Consider the following 10450-nt stretch of genomic DNA (forward strand, 5'->3'; position numbering starts at 1 on the left):
CTGAGACAAATTATAGGCGTGATATCAAAGCTAATGTTCTTAGTTTTTGCATCTCAATGATAGTTGAATAAAACTATCTATGTACATGCTCATTTTTAATACTTTTTCTTCCAATATTGAAAAGTAGCAAAAATCTCTAGGATTGAGTGAGTTAAAAGAGCCAACAGGTCTCTTTGATGTTTTTGATGTGAGCGAGCGTTCTAACAATTGGGCAATTAGGACACCCATATTATTTTTTTTTCCTCTGAAAAAACAAGAGAGAGAGAGAGAGAGAGAGAGAGAGAGAGAGAGAGAGAGATAGAGAGAGAGAGAGAGAGAGAGAGAGAGAGAGAGAGAGAGATTTCAATAAATTCTAGTTTGATTTTTCTGTGTGAAAGTGTGAGTCTGTGGGGTATTCTTGTGTGTTTGTGTGTGTGTGTGTGAAAGTGTGTGTGTGTATGTGTGTGTGTGTGTGTGAAAGTGTGTGTGTGAGTATGTGTGTGCCATCGATCCAACTTTTTAAAGCTTGACTTAAAAACTTTTTAATAATTGTTAAATAATTCCTTTGTTATTGGAAGTAATTTCTTAACACCAAGATATTTACACCAAGATTCATGGTCAACGGGCGTCTTTTCGTAGCCATCGTAAAGTTATAGCCTGACACTGACCAAAAATGACGTCAAACTGCCAGTCTTTTGCCACAAAAGAAAACAAATCGGGAGTTGTATTCAACAGTTCAACCAAGGAAATTACTTGTTTCCTTGAGCTCTACTAACGATAACGCACTAGACCCTACACAAACCTAAAAAATGACGTCAAACTGCCAGTCCTAGAGGGTTCTCGTGTCAGGCTATATGTTTACGATGGCTACGTTTTTTTGCGTTCAAAACTAAAAACAACTCACGATATTAGATAGTGGTGCTAAAGTTATGTTTGTGGATAAATTGCGTCTTTCCTTTCTTATAATGGCTGGGCTCTTATGTCTACGATGAATATTAAAACAGCAAAAGGCAGCATTGAGCTATGAAAATATTGCTCAATGTGAGTCTGCTTTAATTATTTTATAATCAATTCTTTAATCTAGCAGGGTGTGGGCTGTAAAGATGTTTTGAGCAATCTTCAAAGAAAGCCATTAAAAGTTATATCAAGATTACAATAATAAAAAAAAGATTAATAATCTGATAATTCCCAGAAACCATTCTGGGTGGGTGAAGCAGTCACCGTCATGGATGACTGGTTTTCAAAGTCATTTGTTGCGAGACACTGATAAAATACTTTATTTTCATTTCGGCAAGAACACATTTGGGATATGAATTGGTTTTTTTTTGTTTGTTTTTTTTTTGTTTTTTTCATCTCAATTGGATTCAGTAGTCTTGTGTCACGCCGCCCGACAACGGCGCCATCTTGGTTCTAAACAAAAAAAATCATTACTTTTTATTCTTCATGCCGGCTAGAACTTTTCATATGCCTTGTGATCAGAATGTGTAAAAGTCAAAACATGATCAAATTTATGGGGTTTTTTTTCCTCTGGATACGCTTTTATGCTCGCTTCATATGGGCATCCGCCATTGTTCCGATAGTTTAGAGCCAGTGTTACTAAGTTACCATGCGTCATTAGGAAGGAAGTGATCAGAATGTGTAAAAGTCAAAACATGATCAAATTTATGGGAGTTTTTTCCTCTGGATACGCTTTTATGCTCGCTTCATATGGGCATCCGCCATTGTTCCGATAGTTTAGAGCCAGTGTTACTAAGTTAATTCAGAAAAGTGAGTGGAGCAGGCACTTATGTTGGTAACAACAAGATATGAAGTGAATAGAAAAGTGCCAGAAGACAATAGAGAATGAAAATTTTTCGCGGCGGTGGTGGGGTTTGAACCTGCGACCTTATTGGTACGACAACTCCGCCTGGCAGGTGAGAGCGTGGCTCTACCGTGTGAGCTATCAACGAACACAAAAATATTCGTTTCAAACTCAAAGTCATTACTAGATCCCTCTCTCACCCACTTCTTGAGACCGCCGATTCGTTCGTACACCACCATCGCGAATAATTTTGACCAGCAGTTAAGCTTAATAGCCAATATTCTCAACACAAACATATAACATAGAAACGATTGAGACATTGAGTATGCTCCGGTGTATGGGGTGAATTTTTAATTCAGAAAAGTGAGTGGAGCAGGCACTTATGTTGGTAACAACAAGATATGAAGTGAATAGAAAAGTGCCAGAAGACAATAGAGAATGAAAATTTTTCGCGGCGGTGGTGGGGTTTGAACCTGCGACCTTATTGGTACGACAACTCCGCCTGGCAGGTGAGAGCGTGGCTCTACCGTGTGAGCTATCAACGAACACAAAAATATTCGTTTTCAAACTCAAAGTCATTACTAGATCCCTCTCTCACCCACTTCTTGAGACCGCCGATTCGTTCGTACACCACCATCGCGAATAATTTTGACCAGCAGTTAAGCTTAATAGCCAATATTCTCAACACAAACATATAACATAGAAACGATTGAGACATTGTATGTCCGGTTATGGGTGTAATTTTAATTCAGAAAAGTGAGTGGAGCAGGCACTTATGTTGGTAACAACAAGATATGAAGTGAATAGAAAAGTGCCAGAAGACAATAGAGAATGAAAATTTTTCGCGGCGGTGGTGGGGTTTGAACCTGCGACCTTATTGGTACGACAACTCCGCCTGGCAGGTGAGAGCGTGGCTCTACCGTGTGAGCTATCAACGAACACAAAAATATTCGTTTCAAACTCAAAGTCATTACTAGATCCCTCTCTCACCCACTTCTTGAGAGGAAACCATCGCGAATTTCGTTCGTTCACACCAACATCTGAACGATAAATTATTGCCGTGATGTAATTATAAAGATAAGCCATATTTAACACAAATAAAAAAATCAAACATAGGGAAACCGCGGTTGGTTGAACCTTGCGAGCCGTTATGGTGACAACTCGTAGCAGGGGAAAGGTGGCGCTACTTGTGAGCTACAACAGTAGAAACAGAAAAAGATGAAATTTTCCGGTTTTCAAAACTCCATAGAGGGTCATTAAACATATCGAACCTCTTCTATCCTCTCTCACACTTCTTGAGACCGCCGATTCGTTCGTACACCACCATCGCGAATAATTTTGACCAGCAGTTAAGCTTAATAGCCAATATTCTCAACACAAACATATAACATAGAAACGATTGAGACATTGAGTATGCTCCGGTGTATGGGGGAATTTTTAATTCAGAAAAGTGAGTGGAGCAGGCACTTATGTTGGTAACAACAAGATATGAAGTGAATAGAAAAGTGCCAGAAGACAATAGAGAATGAAAATTTTTCGCGGCGGTGGTGGGGTTTGAACCTGCGACCTTATTGGTACGACAACTCCGCCTGGCAGGTGAGAGCGTGGCTCTACCGTGTGAGCTATCAACGAACACAAAAATATTCGTTTCAAACTCAAAGTCATTACTAGATCCCTCTCTCACCCACTTCTTGAGACCGCCGATTCGTTCGTACACCACCATCGCGAATAATTTTGACCAGCAGTTAAGCTTAATAGCCAATATTCTCAACACAAACATATAACATAGAAACGATTGAGACATTGAGTATGCTCCGGTGTATGGGGTGAATTTTTAATTCAGAAAAGTGAGTGGAGCAGGCACTTATGTTGGTAACAACAAGATATGAAGTGAATAGAAAAGTGCCAGAAGACAATAGAGAATGAAAATTTTTCGCGGCGGTGGTGGGGTTTGAACCTGCGACCTTATTGTACGACAACTCCGCCTGCAGGTGAGAGCGTGGCTCTACGTGTGAGCATTCAACGAACACAAAATATTCGTTTCAAACTCAAAGTCATTACTAGATCCCTCTCTCACCCCACTTCTTGAACCGCGATTCGTTCGTACACCACCATCGCGAATAATTTTGACCAGAGTTAAGCTTAATAGCCAATATTCTCAACACAAACATATAACATAGAAACGATTGAGACATTGAGTAGCTCGTGTATGGGGTGAATTTTAATTCAGAAAAGTGAGTGGAGCAGGCACTTATGTTGTAACAACAAGATATGAATGTGAATAGAAAAGTGCCAGAAGACAATAGAGAATGAAATTTTCGCGCGGTGGTGGGTTTGAAACCCGACCTTATCGCGCGAAAATTTCATCTCATGGTCGTGGCTCATTCACGTTGAGTATCATTTGTACCAAACATAATTCGTTCCATCACTTCTAATTATAAAATTCCCCCATACACCAGCATACTCAAACTGCCGATTCGTTCTCTACTCGTAATTATTTTGAAGATTATGCTTATAAGCTTAATCTGCTACCAAAATATAAATCGAACGATGGATGGTTGTCCGGAATGGGGATTTCAAGAAGTGGTGAGAGAGGATCTAGTAATGACGAGTTTGAAAGTATTTAGAGTTCATGAAGCTCACACGTAGAGCACGCTTCACTGCGGCGGTTGGTGGGGTTTGAACTCAACACCACCACCGCCGCGAAAATGTTCATCTTCTATTGTCTTCTGGCACTTTTCTATTCACTTCATATCATTTGTTACCAAATGCCTGCTCCACTCACTTTCTGATAAAGATTCACCCATCACCGGGATACTCAATGTTCACAATCGTTTCTATGTTATAAGTTTCTGATGAAAATATTGGCATTAAGCTAACTGCTGGACAAATATTCGCCGATGGTTGGTGTGAGAATTTCGGCTTCAAAAGTGGTGAGAGAGGATCTATAATGACTTTGAGTTTAAACAAGAATATTTTGTAGTTCGATGATAAGTGCCACGTAAGCACGCCCACTGAGGAAGAATTTTCGTACATAGGCGTGTGCGGTTTCCAAACCCCACCACCGCCGCGAAAAATTTTCATTCTCTATTGTCTTCTGGCACTTTTCTATTCACTTCATATCTTGTTGTTACCAACATAAGTGCCTGCTCCACTCACTTTTCTGAATTAAAAATTCACCCCATACACCGGAGCATACTCAATGTCTCAATCGTTTCTATGTTATATGTTTGTGTTGAGAATATTGGCTATTAAGCTTAACTGCTGGTCAAAATTATTCGCGATGGTGGTGTACGAACGAATCGGCGGTCTCAAGAAGTGGGTGAGAGAGGGATCTAGTAATGACTTTGAGTTTGAAACGAATATTTTTGTGTTCGTTGATAGCTCACACGGTAGAGCCACGCTCTCACCTGCCAGGCGGAGTTGTCGTACCAATAAGGTCGCAGGTTCAAACCCCACCACCGCCGCGAAAAATTTTCATTCTCTATTGTCTTCTGGCACTTTTCTATTCACTTCATATCTTGTTGTTACCAACATAAGTGCCTGCTCCACTCACTTTTCTGAATTAAAAATTCACCCCATACACCGGAGCATACTCAATGTCTCAATCGTTTCTATGTTATATGTTTGTGTTGAGAATATTGGCTATTAAGCTTAACTGCTGGTCAAAATTATTCGCGATGGTGGTGTACGAACGAATCGGCGGTCTCAAGAAGTGGGTGAGAGAGGGATCTAGTAATGACTTTGAGTTTGAAACGAATATTTTTGTGTTCGTTGATAGCTCACACGGTAGAGCCACGCTCTCCCCTGCCAGGCGGAGTTGTCGTACCAATAAGGTCGCAGGTTCAAACCCCACCACCGCCGCGAAAAATTTTCATTCTCTATTGTCTTCTGGCACTTTTCTATTCACTTCATATCTTGTTGTTACTAAGTTACCATGCGTCATTAGGAAGGAAGTGACGTTACGACTGTTGAAGAGTATTATCCGTAAATTTAAGAAATAGAAATGGGAAAAGACCATTGTTGAGCCGGAGTTGAATATCACGCACTCGAGCTCTGCGAGAGTAACAACGTTCGGCTATGTGGTCTAGTGGTATGACACTCGCTTTCGGATCGGAAGGTCCTGGGTTCGAGCCTCTCTCGGCGCATAGTTGAGTCCTTGGAAAAGACTCTTTACTCACATTCTCTCACCGTACTCAGGTGTAAAGTGAGTACCTGGCTGTTAACAGCGTTGTCTTTGTCCAAAAAATTGTGATATCGCCTAACAGGCGGCATGTCCCGTCCTACATGTTAAATGTTGCTGTTGACCAGGGACCCCTTGTATTGCGCTTTGAGCACATAGTGGATAATGCCCTATATAAAAGCTCAATTTTAAGTTGTTATTTTTTATGATACTAAACCCCCTCATTACGGTTTCATGTCGGGATGAATAAAATGCTGAAACTTGAATTTATACCCATAAAATACCAGACTTGGATTTAGTTTATAGATAGTATGCGCTTGGCTAAGAAGCTCATAACATTGCCATCCGGAAGTATAACGGACCAACACACAAAACTGTATGTAACCATGAACATTTATTGTCGGGTTAAGACAGTTCAGTGAGCATTACTCATAAATGCGGATGGCAAAAAACACCAACAAAGACCTGAGTGACGTCATCTTCGAACTATCTATATTTTATATATATTATATTATAATATTATAGATATAGATCTGTATAGAGCTAAAAAACACATTTTAATATTCTTGATTAATAGGCTTCAACAGTCTTGACGTCACTTCCCTTGTAATGACGAATAGTAACTTAGTAACTGGTTCTAAACTATCGGAACAATGGCGGACGCCCTTATGAAATACTTCTCCGACGAGCATAAAAGTGTATCCAGAGGAGAAAAACATTATAAATCTGATCATGTTTTTACTTTTATACATTCTGATCACATGACATGTGAAAAAGTTCTAGCCAGCATGAAGAATGAAAAGTACCGATTTTCTTTGTTTAGAACCAAGCTGCACGTTGCTGGGCGGACGTGACATCAGACTATTGAATTCAATTAAAGTTAAAGTTGACTGTTAAGCATTTGGTTCATGGAGGAGCGTGGCGCAGCGGTACGGTCTTTGCTTCGTATCTGAAAAGTACCGACTTCAATCACCCGCCGCTGCGCTGTGTGGCCTTGAGCAAGTCACCTCGCCCTTGGCTCAATTTTTGGCGCTACACTGCGGCTATCGCCTGGCTTATTTTGTTTAATCTTCCTTTGGAATAGACCTTAGAGACAAATTTCTCCTTTGGGGTGAATAAAGGGAATCTTATGTTTTTCACACCCCCCCCCCCCCCATGATATCGTTTTCATACGATCCACTTACTCTTAGAAATCGTTTAAAAACTGAACTTTTTGTTGAGCATATTATTATGCTTTGGATTTCTAGTATGTTTTTTTTTAACTAATTCTATCTCATATTAAAATTATGGATTTTAACTTGTCAGTTTTATAAGTGTACTAGGATGTATATTTTGATGTGAAACGCCGTTGAGCAATCTGATTAAAAACTAGGAACTATAATTTCATTATATTATTATATTATTATGATGGGCAACAATAAATTATATGAATGAGTGCAAAGTTAAGCATGATTGCTTGAAAAAAATGCAAATCAAAATTGGAATACGACAAAAATGTTACTTTTAGCTGTGTTCCACCGTAGGCAATCGGTTTTAATTATTCCTTGGTTTGTGTGACGTCAATAAAAGCCCATCCCTGATTGGTTGGAATGGTAAATCGGTGAGCGACGTAAACAAAATGAGTAAGAATATAATTTGTAAAGACTTTGCAGAAATAGCAATAGGCGGCAGCAGAATTTGTAGAACTTGCGTCGTTTGTAGAAAAATTGATTGTTCCGTGTAAAATAACGCCCGATTGTTTGTAATAATACAATTGGAATTGGACACAAATTTTACCTTCAGAGATGCAATCGGCTTTAATCATTTCTTGTGTCGAGTGACGTCATCAAAACGCCAATCCCTGATTGGTTGGAATGGTAAATCGGTGAGCGACGTAAACAAAACGAGTAAGAATATTTGTAGAGACATTGCAGAAATAGAAATAGGCGGCAGCAGAATTTGTAGAAATTGCGTCGTTTGTAGAAAAATTGATTGTTCCGTGTAAAATGATGCCTGATTGCTTGTAATAATATAGAATTGGACAGAAATGTTACCTTCAAAGATGTTGCGTCGTAGGCAATCGATTTTAATTATTTCTTGTATTATTGAGTGACGTCATCAAAACGCCAATCCCTGATTGGTTGGAATGGTAAATCGGTGAGCGACGTAAACAAAATGAGTGAGATTATTTGGAGACAATGTGTAGAGATAGAAAAAGGCGGCAGAAGAATTGATGGCATTTGCGACGTTTGTATTGGAATTGATTGACTTACTGGTTTATTGCAGTTCGCCTCCTAATCAACCGACTGGGAAGCCTCGGCAACTTCTCCAATTCTGTTGATGAATTCCCTTCATTGGTCTCTATTGAGCTTTTTTTTAAAGCTTTTTTTATATAGCGCAATATCCACTAAACGTGCTCAAAGCGCTTTACAAGGGGCCCTTGGTCAACAGCAACATTTAACATGTAGGACGGGACACGACGCCTGTTAGGCAATATTAAAATTTTTCGGACAAAGACAACGCTGTTAACGGCCAGGTACTCATTTTACACCTGAGTACGGTGAGAGAATGTGAGTAAAGAGCCTTTTCCAAGGACTCAACTATGCGCCGAGCGCGATGCTCGAACCCAGGACCTTCCGATCCGAAAACGAGTGTCATACCACTAGACCACATAGCCGCAAGTTTGATTTTTCCGTTTATACAGTGGACTTCGAATATAACGAGACTGGGTACAATGAGGCATATATCGCTTGATGATGGGTAATTCCTTAGTGGGAGAGGGAGGGAGGGAGAGAGAGAGAGAGAGAGAGAGAGAGAGAGAGAGAGAGAGAGAGGAGGTTATGAATATATATAGATAGTATGCAGATGACGTCACTCATGCCTTTGTTATTGTTTTTGCCATCCGCGTTTGTGAGTTGTTCTCACTAAACTGTATTAACCAGACTATAAAAGTTCATGGTTACACAGAGTTTGTGTGTTGGTCCGTTATACTTCCGGATGGCAATGTTGTGAACTCCTTGGCCAAGCGCATTCTATCTATAGAGAGTATTCTCGTTTTAACCATGATGGCAATACAATTCCAGTTATTAGACATGTTATTGTGACTCATCGTTAAAATGGGGGAAAAAAACTTGAGCTTTTATATAGTGCAATATATGCGCTTTAAAAAGGATCCCACACCACCAGCAGCATTTAACAAGTAGAACGAGCCATGACGCCTATTAGGCGATTTTATAATTTTTTCCGACAGAGACAGCGTGTTAATGGCCAGATGTAACGTATTATATAATAGGAGTCCATTCCTACATAATACCGATTGTCACAATAGGTCAGAAAAGTTGTGACATCACACTTTCTTCTCTTCCGGTTCCTATCTCATTGGAAGTATGCATGTAACCAACACGGAGGGCTAGATAAGATTATATATTGAACCATAAGGTGACATAATTTATTTAATAGCAGGACGTATAGGCAGATTCTTAAGAATTACGGGGCGTAGAAGGGCGTAGATGGGGGATCTTTACTGATGACCAGACATTAAGGCTAGAAGAAAACAAGATGCATCCCTCTGAAAACAGAAGATCAAATACACAAGGTATGTATCCAGTCTTCCAGAGGAGTGGTTTTACACTTCCATTGAGTTTGGAACCAGTTATTTGACATCGCACTTAAGTTCCCTATTAAGTACACATCGACATAATGTAGTCCATGCCTTGGTTTGTAGCTTCGCAATATAGACAGGCTAGCGAAGGTTGGTAAGCTTTGGACTTTGTTTATTTCATAGGGAGTGACGGAACATTCAATTTTGTTGTTCAGAACGAAAATAGAATGGGGATGAAAGTTGGGATTGGGTTGCAAATTACGTGCATAGACTGGTCAGTAGATATTTACACTTTACCTGTTCGCTTTATATTAATTGGGCATGGGAAAGAATGTAAGCGGCAGTGGTTGTGGTGTGGTTCTGGTGGTGGTGATTATGATGTTGGTGGTGGTGGTGGTGGTGTTAGTAGTGATGATGGTTGTGTTATTGAAGATGCTGGCAATGTTGGTGGTGGTGGTGGTGGTGGTGGTAGTAGTGATGATGGTTGTGTTATTGAAGATGCTGGCAATGTTGGTGGTGGTGGTGCTATTGCTGGTCGTGGTGTTGGTGGTTCTGGTGGTGGTGATTGTGATGTTGGTGGTGGTGGTGGTGGTGGTAGTGATGATGGTTGTGTTATTGAAGATGCTGGCAATGTTGTTGGTGGTGGTGCTATTGCTGGTCGTGGTGTTGGTGGTTCTGGTGGTGTGATTGTGATGTTGGTGGTGGTGGTGGTGGTTCTGGTGATTATCGTGGCGATGGCGCTTGTGATGGTGGTTGTGGTGATGATGGTTGTGTTATTGGTGATGCTGGCAATTTTAGTGGTGGTGGTGCTTTTGCTGGTCGTGGTGTTGGTGGTTATTGTGGTGGTGATTGTGATGTTGGTGATGCTGGAAATGTTGGTGGTGGTGGTGGTGGTGGTGGTGGTGAT

The sequence above is a fragment of the Berghia stephanieae genome, chromosome 1 (assembly GCF_034508935.2).
Source record: "Berghia stephanieae isolate SIO BIC M18660-M18661 chromosome 1, UCSD_Bste_1.3, whole genome shotgun sequence".
NCBI classification, from domain to species: domain Eukaryota; kingdom Metazoa; phylum Mollusca; class Gastropoda; order Nudibranchia; family Aeolidiidae; genus Berghia; species Berghia stephanieae.